The 16,805-nt window shown below is 44.5% G+C and overlaps 1 protein-coding gene across 1 annotated transcript in view; it reads left to right on the top strand.

Moving 5' to 3' along the window:
• Nucleotides 1–16,805, top strand: part of LOC115081636 (E3 ubiquitin-protein ligase TRIM39-like) — a 115,480-nt gene that overhangs the window by 24,283 nt on the left and 74,392 nt on the right. The window lies entirely within an intron of this gene.

Here is a 16,805-nt window from a genome sequence, read left to right as displayed (position 1 = left end):
AGGTGATTAGAAGAATTAATGTAACTGGGTTTAAATAAGGTTTGGATAAGATTCTAGAGGAAAAATCCATAAACTGCTTTTAATTTTTAAGCAATAGTAGCTTGAGATTTATTAAATGTTTGGGTACTTGCTACTGCCTAGGAGGGAAGGGTTAGGCCGGCCATCATAGTTGGGGATTTACTTATTAGAAATGTAGATAGCAGGGTGGCTGGTGGACATGAGGATCGCCTGGTAACTTGCCTGCCTGGTGCGAAGGTGGCAGACCTCACGCATCACCTAGATAGGGTTATAGACAGTGCTGGGGAGGAGCCGGCTGTCGTGGTACATGTGGGCACCAACGACATAGGAAAATGTGGGAGAGAGGTTCTGGAAGCCAAATTTAGGATTTTTGGTAGGAAGCTGAAATCCAGAACCTCCAGGCTGGCATTCTCTGAAATGCTCCCTGTTCCACGTGCAGGTCACCAGAGGCAGGCAGAGCTCCAGAGTTTCAATGTGTGGATGAGATGATGGTGCAGGGAAGAGGGATTCAGCTTTGTAAGGAACTGGGGAAACTTTTGGGGAAAGGGGAGACTTTTCTGAAAGGATGGGCTCCACCTTAACCAGAGTGGAACCAAGCTGCTGGCACTAACTTTCATAAAGGAGATAGAGCAGCTTTTAAACTAGAACAAAAGGGAAAGCCGACAGACACTCAGCAGTGCATGGTTCGGAGAAATGTATCCTTGAAGGATACTAATGAAACAGGAGAGTTAGGGCATCCCAACAGAGAGGTTCCATTAAATACAAACATAGTCCATGTGCCTATATGTAAAAAATCACCGAAGCTAATGATTTCTAAATTATCCCTAACAACTGAAAAGCAGGTTGTTAATACAAACATAAAACACACTTTGAAATGTCTGTAGGCCAATGCCAGAAGTCTAAGAAATAAGATGGGAGAGTTAGAGTGTATAGCAGCAAATGATGATATTGACATAATTGGCATCACAGAGACTTAGTGGAAGGAGGATAACCAATAGGATAGTGCTATATCAGGGTACAAATTATATCGCAATGATAGGGAGGATCAACTTGGTGGGGGTGTGGCACTTTATGTCCGGGAGGGTATAGAGTCCAACAGGATAAAGATCATACAAGAGAGTAAATGCTCAGTAGAATCTATATGGGTAGAAATCCCATGTGTGTTGGGTAAGAGTATAGTGATAGGAGTATTCTACCGTCCACCTGGACAAAATGGTCAGACAGATGATGAAATTCTAAGAGAAATCAGGGAAGCAAACCAATTTAGCAGTGCAGTAATAATGGGAGATTTCAATTACCCCAATATTGACTGGGTAAAGGTAACATCAGGACTTACTAGCGACATAAAGTTCCTGGATGTAATAAATGACTGCTTTATGGAACAATTGGTTCAAGAACCAACGAGAGGAAGCTATTTTAGATTTAATTCTAAGTGGAACGCAGGATTTGGTGAGAGAGGTAACGATGGTGGGGCCACTTGTCAACAGTGATCATAACATGATCAAATTTTAACTAATAACTGGAAGGGGGACAATAAGTAAATCTGCAGCTCTAACACTAAACTTTCAAAAGGGAAACTTTGATAAAATGAGGAAATAGAAAAAACTGAAAGATGCAGCTGCAAAGGTTAAAAGTGTTCAACAGGCTTGGACATTGTTTAAAAATCCAATCCTAGAGGCGCAGTCCATATGTATTCCACACATTAAGAAAGGTGGAAAGAAGGCAAAACGATTACCATCATGGTTAAAAGGTGAGGTGAAAGAGGCTATTTTATCCAAAAAAACATTCTTCAAAAATTTGAAGAAGGATCCATCTGAAGAAAATAGGATAAAACATAAGCATTGTCAAGTTAAGTGTAAAACATTGATAAGACAGGTGAAGAGAGAATTTGAAATGAAGTTGGCCATAGAGGCAAAAAGTCATAATGAAAACTTTTTAAAATATATCCAAAGCAAGAAACCTGTGAGGGAAGTCGGTTGGACCATTAGATGACCGAGGGTTAAAGGGGCTCTTAAGGAAAATAAGGCCATTGCAGAAAGACTAAATGAATTCTTTGCTTCCAAGTTTAATAATTAGGATGTTGGGGAGATACTAGTTCCGGAGATGGTTTTCAGGGGTGATGAGTCAGACGAACTGAACAAAATCACTATGAAACTGGAAGATGTAGTAGGCCAGATTGACAAACTAAAGAGTAGCAAATCATCTGGACAGGATGGTATGCATCCTAGGGTACTGAAGGAACTCAAAAATGAAATTTCTGATCTATTAGTTAAAATTTGTAACCTATCATTAAAATCATCCATTCTACCTGAAGACTGGAGGGTGGCCAATGTAACCCCCATATTTAAAAAAGGTTCCAGGTGCGATCTGAGTAACTATAGACCAGTGAGCCTGACTTCAGTGCCAGGAAAAATAGTGGAAACTATTCTCAAGATCAAAATCATAGAACATATACAAAGACATGGTTTAATGGAACACAGTCAACATGGATTTACCCAAGGGAAGTCTTGCCTAACAAATCTGCTTTATTTTTTTGAAGTGGTTAATAAACATGTGCATAAAAGTGAACCAGTAGAAGTAGAGTATTTGGATTTTCAGAAGGCATTTGACAAAGTCCCTCATGAGAGGCTTCTAAGAAAACTAAAAAGTCATGGGCTAGGAGGTGATGTCCTTTCGTGGATTACAAACTGGTTAAAAGACAGGAAACAGAGAGTAGGATTAAATGGTCAATTTTCTCAGTGGAAAAGGGTAAACAGTGGAGTGCCTCAGGGATCTGTACTTGGACCGGTACTTTTCAATATATATATAAATGATCTGGAAAGGAATACAATGAATGAGGTTATCAAATTTGCGGATGATAGAAAATTTTTCAGAGTAGTTAAATCACAAGCGGACTGTGATACATTACAGGATGACCTTGCAAGACTGGAAGATTGGGCATCCAAATGGCAGATGAAATTTAATGTGGGCAAGTGCAAGGTGTTGCATATAGGGAAAAATAACCGTTGCTGTAGTTACATAATGCTAGGTTCCAAATTAGGAGCTACCACCCAGGAAAAAGATCTAGGCTTCATAGTGGATAATACTTTAAAATCGTTGGCTCAGTGAGCTGCAGCAGTCAAGAAAGCAAACAGAATATAAGGAATTATTAGGAAGGGAATGGTTAATAAAACGGAAAATGTCATAATGCCTCTGTATCGCACCATGGTGAGACTGCATCTGGAATACTGTGTACAATTCTGGTTGCCGCATCTCAAAAAAGATATAGTTGCGATGGAGAAGGTACACAGAAGGGCGATCAAAATGATAAGGGGAATGAAACAGCTCCCCTATGAGGAAAGACTAAAGAGGTTAGGACTTTTCAGCTTGGAGAAGAGACGGCTGAGGGGGGATATGATAGGGCTTTTTAAGATCATGAGAGTTCTTGAATGAGTAGATGTGAATCGGTTATTTACACCTTCGAATAATAGAAGGATTAGGGGGCATGCCATGAAGTTAGCAAGTAGCACATTTAAGACTAATCGGAGAAAATTCTTTTTCACTCAACACACAATAAAGCGCTGGAATTTGTTGCCAGAGGATGTGATTAGTGCAGTTAGTGTAGCTGGGTTCAAAAAAGGTTTGGATAAGTTCTTGCAGGTGAAGTCCATTAACGGCTATTAATTTTACTTAGGGAATAGCCACTGCTATTAATTGCACCAGTAGCATGGGATCTTCTTAGTGTTTGGGTAATTGCCAGGTTCTTGTGGCCTGGTTTGGCCTCTGTTGGAAACAGGATGCTGGGCTTGATGGACCCTTGGTCTGACCCAGTATGGCATGTTCTTAGGTTCCCACCAATCTCCACCCAATGGATCTCTTTCCAGCCCTCCCTACCCCAGTGCAGAGAGAGATGTTGAGGTGGTGTCTGGTCTGGCACTGGCAGCAAGCAGTAATTGTATGGACTGTGCTGCCTGATGAATGCTCGCACTCCTCACCCCTCCCTGATCTCTATGGAGGGGGGAGTCTGTGTTCATACAGCATTAAACCTGGATCCTTCGATTTCTGATCCCTGTGAGATTGTCCTGAATACCTTCGTACTCACGTGCTCACTCATTAACATAGTAACGACAGAAGAAAAAGACCAAATGGCCCATCCAGTCTGCCCAGCAAGCTTTCATAGTTATTTTTCTCATACTTGTCTGTTACTTTGACCGCTGATGTCAGGGCCCTTATTGGTAACTTTTTTGGTTCCTTCCACCCTTGCCATTGATGTACAGAGCAGTGCTGGAGCTGCATAAAAGTGAAGTATCAAGCCTAATTGGTTAGGGGTAGTAACCACCGCAATAAGCAAGCTACTCCATACTTATTTGTTTACCCAGACTATGCAATTCAGTCCTTGTTGGTAGTTGTCTGAATGTAGATCCTCTTATCTTCATTCCCCCCTGCTGTTGAAGCAGTGAGTTGCGCTATATATGTATTCAAAGTGAAGTATCATGTTTAAATGGTTTGGGGTAGTAACCAGTGCAAGAAGCAAGATACTCTCATGCTTATTTGTGAATGCAAATCCTTTGGCCCACATTTCCTCTTGCCGTTGAAGCATAGAGCAATGTTGGAGTCGCATTAACTGTGTGTATGTTTATTGAATAAGGGTATTAATCACCAGGTAGTAGCTGTCATTCCCGCAAGCCACCCCCCATGCCTCTTCTCTTCATTCAATTCCTCAAGACTTTATGGATCCACAGTGTTTATCCCACGCCCCTTTGAAATCCTTCAGTTTTAGCCTTCACCACTTCCTCCGGAAGGGCATTCCAGGCATCCACCACCCTCTCCATGAAGAAATACTTCCTGACATTGGTTCTGAGTCTTCCTCCCTGGAGTTTTAAATCATGACCCCTGGTTCTGCTGATTTTTTTGCAACAGAAAAGGTTTGTCGTTGACTTTGGATCATTAAAACCTTTCAAGTATCTGAAGGTCTGTATCATATCACTCCTGCTTCTCCTTTCCTCCAGGGTATACATATTTAGATTCTTCAATCTCTCCTCATAAGGCATTTGATGAAGACCATCCACCTTTTTGGTCGCTCTTCTAAGGACCGCCTCCATCCTGTCTCTGTCCCTTCGGAGATACGGTCTTCAGAACTGAACACAGTACTCCAGGTGAGGCCTCACCAAGGACCTGTACAAGAGGATAATCACTTCCCTTTTCTTACTCAATATTCCTCGCTCTATGTAGACCAGCATTCTTTTGGCTTTAGCTATCACCTTGTCACAATGTTTTGCTGACTTCAGATCATTAGACACCATCACCCCAAGGTCTCTCTCCTGCTCCGTGCACACCAGCACTTCACCCCCCATCGAATACATTTCTTTTGGATTTTCATACCCCATATGCATGACTCTGCACTTCTTGGCATTGAATCTCAGCTGCCATATCTTCGACCAGTCTTCCAGTTTCCTTAAATCCCGTCTCATTCTCTCCACTTCTTCCGGCATGTCCACTCTGTTGCAGATCTTAGTATCATCCGCAAATAGACACACTTTACCTTCTATCCCATCCACAATGTCGCTCACAAAGATATTGTACAGGACCGGTCCCAACACCAATCCTTGCGGCACTCTGCTTAACACCGCTCTCTCTTCAGAGTAAGTTCTATTTACCATCACACATTGTTTTCTGTCCTTCAACCAGTTTGCTATCCAGGCCACCACCTTGGCACTCACTCCCAAGCTTCTCGTTTTATTCACTAGCCTCCTGTGCGGGAGCATATCAAAAGCTTTACTAAAATCCAAATAGATGTCATCGAGCGCTCTTACTCGATTCAATTCCTTCCCTTGGTGAATCGATGCTGCCTCTGGTCCAGCAATTCTGCTGCTTGTAGATAGTTCACTATTCTTTCCTTCAGCAGTGACTCCAATACATTTCCCACCACTGAGGTGAGGCTAACCGGCCTCTAGTTTCCAGCCTCCTCTCTGCTCCCACTTTTGTGAAGAGGGACCACCGCCACTCTTCTCCAATCACTCGGCACCACTCCCGTTTCCAGGGAAATATTGAACAGGTCACACAGTGGGCCCACCAGAACATCTCTGAGCTCTTTCAGTATCCTGGGATGAACCCCATCAGGTCCCATGGCTTTGTCCACTTTCAGTTTTTCTAGCTCTTCCCATACATTCTCTTCCGTAAATGGAGTTTCATCCATTCCACTCCCCTCCAGTTTCTTGTTAACTATCGATGGTCCTTCTCCAGGGTCCTCTTTAGTGAACACAGAACTGAAGTATTCGTTTAATATTTCTGCCATTTCTTCATCTGTGTCCACCCATTGATCCTTTTCACCTTTCAGTGTCACTATACCACTTTGGACTTTTCTCCTTTCTCCGATGTATCTGAAAAATGTTTTGTCACCTCGCTTTACCTCTTTGGCAATCCTTTCTTCCGCTTGACTTTTCGCTTTCTTGATTACTTTCTTCGTCTCCCTCATTTTTACCAGATATTCTTCTTTGTGCTCCTCCCTTTGGGATCTTTTATATTTCTTAAACGCTGTTCTTTTAACTTTTATTTTATCAGCCATCTCCTTTGTGAACCAGATAGGTTTCATTCTTTTCTTGCTTTTCTTTACTTTTCTAAGATATAGATTAGTTGCTTCAGTAATTGCTCCTTTTAGTTTGGCCCACTGTTGTTCCATATCTCTCGTTTTCTCCCATCCTTCTAGTTCTTTCTCCAGGTACTTCCCCATTTCAACAAAGTCCGTGTTTTTGAAACACAAAACCCTGTTCTTTGTGCGACGTCTCTGTATCGTATTAGTGATTATGAAACCATACCGTTTGATGATCACTGGTGTTGAGGTGGGCACCCACCCGGACATTAGAGACATTATCTCCATTGGTAGCTCCCTCCCTCGTAGGCTCCATTACCATTTGTTTGAACAGAGCCCCTTGCAGGGCATCCACTATCTCTCTACTACTGTTAGATTCTACAGAAGGGATTCTCCAGTTTACATCTGTAGATTAAAATCTCCAACAATCACCAGTTCTCCCTTCTTACTCATCTTTTGGATGTCTTCAATCAGATCTCTGTCTAGTACTTCCATTTGATTTGGAGGCCTGTAAACCACGCCAATAAAAACTGATGTCCCATCATCTTTTTTTAGGTCGGCCCATAAAGCTTCTTCTTCTTCCTTGCAGCTCAGATGCTTGGATATTGTTTTTGACATAAAGAGCCACTCCTCCCCCTTTTCTGTCCTCTCTGTCCTTTCTTATTAAGTTATATCCCGGTATTGCCGTATCCCAATCGTCTGAATCCGTGAACCAGGTCTCCGTGACAGCAACAATGTCCAAGTCCGCCTCCACCATTAGGGTTTGCAGGTCTGGGATTTTATTGCCCAAACTTCGAGCATTTGTGCTCATAGCTTTCCAGCTATTTTGGTATTTTGGTATTTTGGTACAGGTTGATGCTTTTCTTGGACTCTCTGTGTGACTTATTTAGCTGACTTGTTATCCACTTTGTCTTTTTTTTATTGCATTTGTATTTGTATTTGGGGGGGTGACATTCTAATGTCCTATTGTCACTGACTGTTTGAATAGCATTTCTGCTGGCCGGTGATCCTGGGAGGCTTTTAACCGTAGGGTTTCCCTCGCTGAGAGTTCCCAGATTAGTGCCTCTGAGGACAGTCACCCAGCATAGTGAGCTTTTTCTTTTGGTTACTGATTGTATTATGGAATTTCTGTATGCATTGGGTTTCTTCATTCGTTTCATATAACACTTCAATCTCTTTCTCAAGAACTTCTTCGATTTAATACAGAGAAGGCGTTTTGTACTGTGTGAAGGGGGGGGGGGGGTAGACTTGTGGGTCACAGGTCTTATCCTACCTGAGCCAACTGTAAATTTGTTTTTCTGTGGTAATGGGGAATTAATTCCTGAATAATGTAAAGTGGGTGAAACTTTCTTTATTGCATCTAATTCAGCTTTAACTTCAGCCAGTTAAACAGTTAACCCTTGGTCAAGGTTGTTGAGTTTGATAAGACCCTCCCCCTGATTGGCTTACTATGTTAAACTTTTACTTTGCGGGACCCACAAGAAGCTTTAGTGCTTCTGGTCTCCTGGCTAAGCACAGCCACAAAGGATCAGATTGACCCCTGGGACAAAATAGCTCACTTTCAGGTTTCAATATCAAATCTGCCCCTTACTAACAGAACAAGGCACAATCTTTGGCAAATAGACAGCTCTATTACATTAAAGCACAGGTAAATAAAATCAAATTGCGCTTAGATTCAGCAGAGGTTCTGGTTCCTGAGAATCCCAGCTCCAAAGTTAATATGAGTGAGCACGTGAGTACATACTTTTGTACTCAGGTGCTCACTCATTAACAGAGTAACGACGGCAGAAAAAGACCAAATGGTCCATCCAGTCTGCCCAGCAAGTCTCCTGTGATAGTTACTGCTGCTCCTTACTGGTTACCCTCATGCCCTATGTTAAGGGTAGAAATATTTATATCAGATTTTATAAAATCCGGGCTCCTTTTTAAATCTACCCCTGACAGTTTCTATACTCACTACCTCCTCCAGAACGGCATTCCAGGCATCCACTACCCTCTCTGAAGAAATATTTCCTGACATTGGTTCTGAATCATCCTCCCTGGATTTTCATTATGTGACCCCTAGTTCTACTGATTTCTTTCCAACGGGGAAGGTTTGTCATTTGTTCATCATTAAAACCTTTCAGGTATCTGAAGGTCTGTCTCCTATCTCCCCTGCACCTCCTCTTCTCCAGGGTAGACATATTTAGGTCCTTCAGCCTCTCCTCATAAGTCATTTGATGGAGAGACCCACCATTTTGGTTGCCCTTCTCTGGACCACCTCCATCCTGTCTCTGTCTCCAGAACTGAACACAGTTCTCCAGGTGAGGCCTCACCAAGGACCTGTACAAGGGGATCATCACTTCCTTTCTCTTACTGGTTATTCCTCTCTCTGTGCAGCCCAGCATTCTTCTGGCTTTAGCTATCGCCTTGTCACACTGCTTCCCCAGACACTATTACCCCACGATTCCTCCCCATTCCTTGTCACACTGCTTCCCCAGACACTATTACCTCACGATTCCTCCCCATTCCTTGTCACATTCCTTCCCCAGACACTATTACCCCACGATTCCTCCCCCATTCCTTGTCACACTGCTTCCCCAGACACTATTACCTCACGATTCCTCCCCATTCCTTGTCACATTCCTTCCCCAGACACTATTACCCCACGATTCCTCCCCCATTCCTTGTCACACTGCTTCCCCAGACACTATTACCCCTAGATTCCTCCCCATTCCTTGTCACACTGCTTCCCCAGACACTATTACCCCCACGATTCCTCCCCCATTCCTTGTCTCAATGCTTCCCCAGACACTATTACCCCAAGATTCCCTCCCCCATTCCTTGTCTCAATGCTTCCCCAGACACTATTACCCCAAGATTCCTCCCCATTCCTTGTCACACTGCTTCCCCAGACACTATTACCCCAAGATTCTTTCCCCATTCCTTGTCTCAATGCTTTCCCAGACACTATTACCCCAAGATTCCTCCCCCATTCCTTGTCACTCTGCTGCCCCAGACACTATTACCCCAAGATTCCTCCCCATTCCTTGTCACACTGCTTCCCCAGACAGTATTACCCCAAGATTCCTCCCCATTCCTTGTCACACTGCTTCCCCAGACACTATTACCCCAAGATTCCTCCCCATTCCTTGTCACACTGCTTCCCCCAGACAGTATTACCCCAAGATTCCTCCCCCATTCCTTGTCACACTGCTTCCCCAGACACTATTACCCCAAGATTCCTCCACCATTCCTTGTCACACTGCTTCCCCAGACACTATTACCCCACGATTCCTCCCCATTCCTTGTCACACTGCTTCCCCAGACACTATTACCCCACGATTCCTCCCCCATTCCTTGTCACACTGCTTCCCCAGACACTATTACCTCACGATTCCTCCCCATTCCTTGTCACATTCCTTCCCCAGACACTATTACCCCAAGATTCCTCCCATTCCTTGTCACACTGCTTCCCCAGACACTATTACCTCACGATTCCTCCCCATTCCTTGTCACATTCCTTCCCCAGACACTATTACCCCACGATTCCTCCCCCATTCCTTGTCACACTGCTTCCCCAGACACTATTACCCCTAGATTCCTCCCCCATTCCTTGTCACACTGCTTCCCCAGACACTATTACCCCACGATTCCTCCCCCATTCCTTGTCTCAATGCTTCCCCAGACACTATTACCCCAAGATTCCTCCCCATTCCTTGTCTCAATGCTTCCCCAGACACTATTACCCCAAGATTCCTCCCCATTCCTTGTCACACTGCTTCCCCAGACACTATTACCCCAAGATTCTTTCCCCATTCCTTGTCTCAATGCTTTCCCAGACACTATTACCCCAAGATTCCTCCCCATTCCTTGTCACACTGCTTCCCCAGACAGTATTACCCCAAGATTCCTCCCCATTCCTTGTCACACTGCTTCCCCAGACACTATTACCCCAAGATTCCTCCCCATTCCTTGTCACACTGCTTCCCCAGACAGTATTACCCCAAGATTCCTCCCCCATTCCTTGTCACACTGCTTCCCCAGACACTATTACCCCAAGATTCCTCCACCATTCCTTGTCACACTGCTTCCCCCAGACACTATTACCCCACGATTCCTCCCCATTCCTTGTCACACTGCTTCCCCAGACACTATTACCCCACGATTCCTCCCCCATTCCTTGTCACAATGCTTCCCCAGACACTATTACCCCAAGATTCCTCCCCCATTCCTTGTCACACTGCTTCCCCAGGCACTATTACCCCAAGATTCCTCCCCCATTCCTTGACACACTGCTTCCTCAGACATTATTACCCCATGATTCCTCCCCCATTCCTTGTCACTCTGCTTCCCCAGACACTATTACCTCACGATTCCTCCCCCATTCCTTTTCACACTGCTTCCCCAGACACTATTACCCCACGAATCCTCCCCGATTCCTTGCCCAGTCTTTCACTCCCCTTCACACACAGCAATTTTGGATTACCACTCTGTAGATGCAGAACTCTGAACTTCTTGGCATTGAATCCCAGCTGCCAAATCTTCTACCACTCATACTTTCTTAAATCATTTTTCATTCTCTCTATTCCTTCAGCCATATCCACTCAGTTGCAGGTCTTAGTATCATCTGCAAATGGACAAACTTTACCTTCTATCCCTTCTGCAATGTCGCTCACAAAGATATTAAACAGAACTGAATCCAAAACCAATCCCTGAGGCACTCCACTTAACACCATTCTCTCTTCAGAGAAGGCTCATAAGAACATAAGAAGTTCTCATACTAGGTCAGACAGCGAGTCCATCACATCCAGCATCTTGTTTCTGACAGTGGCCAGTCCAAGTTACTGTTACGATCCCTCCCGTAGCTGGAGCCATGGGAGGCCTCTCACCTTTTTTCCCTGGAGGCCGCAATGAAGCCGGGGCCTTTCCTGAACTGTTTATTCAGCTCCTGCTCATGACCTGGGAACCACCAATGTCTTCAGGCCCTACCTGAGGCCTGCTTCCTCTCTCCTGGACTTCCTGGTTTGGGCCATGCCTAAGGGGCCGGCCCGCGGCTCTTCTCTGTAATTATAGGGCCAAGCCAGGTGTGGCCAATTGTAGCTCCTCCCAGGGAGTTTCCTGCTTCAGCCCTATAAAATGGCCCTTCTTCAGTTCATCCTATAATTATACAATGTTGGGTTCCATATTAGGTACTACAACCCAAGAAAGAGATCTAGGTGTCATAGTGGATAACACATTGAAATCGTCGGCTCAGTGTGCTGCGGCAGTCAAAAAAGCAAACAGAATGTTGGGAATTATTAGAAAGGGAATGATGAATAAAACGGAAAATGTCATAATGCCTCTGTATCGCTCCATGGTGAGACCGCACCTTGAATACTGTGTACAATTCTGGTCGCCGCATCTCAAAAAAGATATAATTGCGATGGAGAAGGAACAGAGAAGGGCTACCAAAATGATAAGGGGAATGGAACAACTCCCCTATGAGGAAAGACTAAAGAGGTTAGGACTTTTCAGCTTGGAGAAGAGACGACTGAGGGGGGATATGATAGAGGTGTTTAAAATCATGAGAGGTCTAGAACGGGTAGATGTGAATCGGTTATTTACTCTTTCGGATAGTAGAAAGACTAGGGGGCACTCCATGAAGTTAGCATTGGGCACATTTAAAACTAATCGGAGAAAGTTCTTTTTTACTCATCGCACAATTAAACTCTGGAATTTGTTGCCAGAGGATGTGGTTAGTGCAGTTAGTATAGCTGTGTTTAAAAAAGGATTGGATAAGTTCTTGGAGGAGAAGTCCATTACCTGCTATTAAGTTCACTTACAGGTCTATCCTGTAAAGTACGGCCGCGTTTACCCTGCTCCTAAGCCGCGTTCTACTCACTTTCCGGCCGCGTTATCCCTTCCTGCGATCCCGAATCCCTTTTAACCTACTCCTACCGCGTCCTAAAATCCCCGGCCAACCCCTTCCGCACGCAGCATGTATATTGCATGCAAACGAGCGAATTAGCTATTCCCTAGCATCCCGTAACCTGCGCCCCGACTATCGCTATCTTTCCCTGCCGTTTTGTCGCGCGTTTAACCTGCTAACTTACCGCCTACCCTTACCCCTGCGGTAGAGGCAGGGGTAAGGGTAGGCGGACTGGGGCTGCCCCGGTCTCCGGGGCAGCCCCAGTCCTCTCCCCTCCTCCCGATGCAAAAAAAAAAAAAAAGCGAAAAAAACGTTGCTGCAAAAAGTAAGTCGCTTCGCCGCTTCACACTGTCAGTGTCTCTTCCCTCCTCCCGGAGCAAGGCTGCTTTTCGCGCCCTGCTTCGGGAGGAGGGAAGAAGAGACACTGACAGTGTGAAGCGGCGAAGCGACTTACTTTTTGCAGGCGTCCATCTTCGCGAGCAGCTGGAGGCAGGAGAGGTCGTCCGATGTCCGGAGGGGGTGCAAAAAGTAAGTCGCTTCGCCGCTTCGTACTGCCAGTCCCTTCTTCCCTCCTCCCGGAGCAAGGCTGTGGTTCGCGCCCTGCTTCGGGAGGAGGGGAGGGGGGACTGGCAGTCCTGACTTCCTGGTACCTGTCATTTGAAATGACAGATACCAGCGTGGCGTGAAGCGTTAGGCCCGCGCACCCAGGATACTGTATAGGCGCTCTATCCAGTAAAATGGGTTGCGCGGGCCTAACGCTTCACGGATCCTTCTTAGACGCGGTTTACATTTGCATGAAATTATAGTTCAGGATCGAGCGGTAGGTGAGCTGCACTGTGCGTGCGGCAACCGCAGATGCGCCGGGCACTAACGCAGCTCTTCCTACCGCTCGGTACTGGATAGACCTGTTAGAGAATAGCCACTGCCATTAGCAATGGTAACATGGAATAGTCTTAGCTTTTGGGTACTTGCCAGGTTCTTATGGCCTGGATTGGCCACTGTTGGAAACAGGATGCTGGGCTTGATGGACCCTTGGTCTGACCCAGTATGGCATTTTCTTATGTTCTTATGTTCTTATGTTCTTATCCTGGCCTTTGGATTGGATGCCATGCTGGTCCAGGTTCTCCTGTGCCGGTCCAGGTTCTAAGTGGTTTCTTTTATTATCATTGCTCCATGTCCTGTGTCTGATGTTTCAAGGTTCCACTCCTACTTCAGTAGTTCCTGCTCCTGAGTTTTCCCGAGTCCTCTGATCCTCCAGCACTGCGAGTCTGCCAGATGACTTCCTGAGGGTAAATTGCAAGGTCGGTTCCTGTTCCCATCATTGGATTCTCGTCAGGCTGGCTTCCTTTCCTGCGCTGATCCCGCTCCCGTGGGTGTAGGACAGGGTGGCCCGTGACCAGCCCCACGGGCGGGCTGTGTAGGGCGCCCTGACGGACAGTGCCAATGTCTAATCCTTCCAAGTCCTCGCCCTGACCCAAGCCTTCGTCTACAGTACCTTGTTCCAGAGTCTTCTATGTTTTAAGGTCTTCGTCTGCCCTCATCCTCTGTCCGGCCTGCCGCCTATTGCCGTTACTCAGTGGCAGATCTGAAAGGGCTTGGAACGGTCGGCGGACAGTTCATTGACCAACATTACGTCGCTGGTCATCCTGAGGCGGGCAGGTCCGGTTGAGGGTCAGACCTGCAGTTTCTTATTTTTATCTTGTCCTGCTCCTGGCTACCCATGCTCGCACCAGCTCACCTCCCACGGTGGGTCTTGGGGCTCCTCCCTGAGTCTTGCCCTGGCTCAAGGGCTCACAACAACTGCTTTAGAGGCGACCGCGCTCTCCGTGGTTGTAACAGTTACAAATACTAGTCCTGGGGGAATTCTGCACAGAATTTGCGCAGAATTGCCAAATACTGCGCAGAAAATGACAGAGGAGACCCTGGCAGGCCGTGAACAGAGCGCACTGTTTGCGCCAAAGATGAAGGCCCAGGTGAGAGTGAATGTGTGTAGAGAGGTGTGTGTGTGTGAGGAGAGGGAGGGGAGAGGTGTGTGAGAGAAGGGAGGGGGAGGGATGTGAGAGAGCGAAAGGGAGGATGAGAGAGAGGAGGTGTGAGAGGGAAACAGGATGAGAGAGAGGAGGGGGAGGGGTGTGAGAGCAAGAGCAGGGGGAGGGAGGGAGAGCGAGACAGATCAGGGGAGGTGAGAGAGAGAGTGTGTGTGGGGGGTACTTGAGTGTGGGTGCCAGAGAGAGGGAGCCTACATGAGGAGATTGTGAAGGAGTGTGTATGTGTGTGAGAGATTGGGAGCTGGTGTGTATGAAAAAGGGATCCTGTGCATGTGAGAGTGCTAGCATGTGTGAAGGGATTGTGTATGTGTGAGAGGGAGCCTGTGTGAAGGGGTGTGTGAGAGAGAGAAACAGAGTTATAGGGAGCCTGTGTGAGGATGTATGTGTGAGAGGGAAAGGGAACTTGAGTGGGTGTGTGTGCAAGAGAGAGGGATCCTGTATGAGGGGGAGTGTGTGTGCACTAGAGAAAGGGAACATTGTGAGAGAGAGGAGGGACAGAGGGAGCCTGTGTGAGGGGCAGTACTGAGAACGGGGTCAAACTCTGGGACTGGCGATAGAGTGGAAGGGGTTGAACCTAGAGGTGGAGGGGAGAGATACTGGCAGGTGGAGGAGTTGGGGCTTGAGAGGGCAAAGTGGCCAGGGGAGTAGGGAGAGCGAGTGGAAGGGCCACTCTTACAGTGAATTTCTAGGGAAATTCTGCTCAAAATATTTAAAATTCCTCATCTTTAATTAATAATTTTTTTCTGTATTAATTTAAAATGTAATTACTTAAAGACTGTCACGTAAATAGTGTTATTTTGACCAATATAAAGTTTGCAGAATTTTAATTTTTTTTGCACAGAATTCCCCCAGGAGTAAAATACCTGGGAAGTACCCAAACATTAAATAGATCCCATGCTACTAATGCCAGTACTAGCAGTGACTATTCCCTAAGTCAACTTGATTAATAGAAATGTATGGACTTCTCCTCTAGGAACTTATCTAAACCTTTTTTTAAACAGACCTACATTAACCACATCCTCTGGCAATGAATTCCAAAGCTTAACTGTGTGTTGAGTTTTCTTTGATTTAATTGTGCTACTTGCTAAATTCATGTTAGGAATTATTAGGAAGGGAATGACAAATAAAATGGTGGATGTCATAATACCTCTGTAGCACTCCAAGGTGACGAAGATTAGAAGCCAAGATGTCAAATTTTAATCCTTTATTGAAGACTTGGAATGTTCAAAAGTGCCCGACTCAGGCCGAGTTTCGCCCTCTAACAATGGGCTGCATCAGGGGCTGTGACACATAAAAATACATACATAAAAACTCAAATAAATAATAAATATAAAAAACATAACTTAAGACATATAAAATGGTAACATAGAAAATGAGGACATAAAAAGTTTTAAAATTGTGTAGAAATATACCTCTATAGTATCATATAACATTTATACAAATACGGATGGAATATAAACATGCATCAATGGTCTGGAAGGTGTAATATGTAAATTAGAAAGATAAATAGATAAATAAGTAAATAAAAAATAAATGAATATAACTAATGAAAATACATGGTATAAATCCATAATGAAGAAAAACTAATACCTTTGTCTTCTTGTGGTTTAGACCTTGCACATGTATTCAAGAAGTAAAAAGCATCATTTGTATTGGATTACACACAGGTTGCATACGGTTTTCAAACACCTTTAAAAATATTTGAATAGGTGATTAAATGAACAATACAAATAAAACACATAAAACTGTGTAAAATGCTAGAAACCATGAAAAATAAAACTGAATCCATAAAATGACAATGTGTAGTGGGAATAATTGTAAAGAAAAAACACTAAACTACTTTAAATGAATACATAAAATAACAAAGTGTGGTGGGGATAATTCTAAAGAAAAATACACTGAACTACTTGGGAGTAAACACTAAACAAATCTTACTTGGCTGAGATCGAATCCAACAAATTCAAACAAATCTGCTCTATCAATTTAATTTAATTTGACGCAGTAATGATCCCTTTTTTTTAAATATATATAATAAAATTATTTTTATTTTTACTCTTGTCACTGATCATACATTCTTCAGATGCTTGTAGAAAAATTCTATTGGGTAAATAAAACTATCAGTGTTGGGCTACAGGTGATACAAGCCGGGGAACAAACTGTCAAACAAAAATACTGGGGTGTGACTTGGTGAAACACCTATAAAGCGCATCCATAGTGTGCACATCGATAAAATTGAAACAATTAAATAATTAATAATTTAAAAAGTGAGATGTGTGAATGA

Source organism: Rhinatrema bivittatum, unplaced genomic scaffold (assembly GCF_901001135.1).
Source record: "Rhinatrema bivittatum unplaced genomic scaffold, aRhiBiv1.1, whole genome shotgun sequence".
Classification (NCBI taxonomy): Eukaryota; Metazoa; Chordata; class Amphibia; order Gymnophiona; family Rhinatrematidae; genus Rhinatrema; species Rhinatrema bivittatum.
This window is presented reverse-complemented; position numbering and strand designations above follow the sequence as displayed.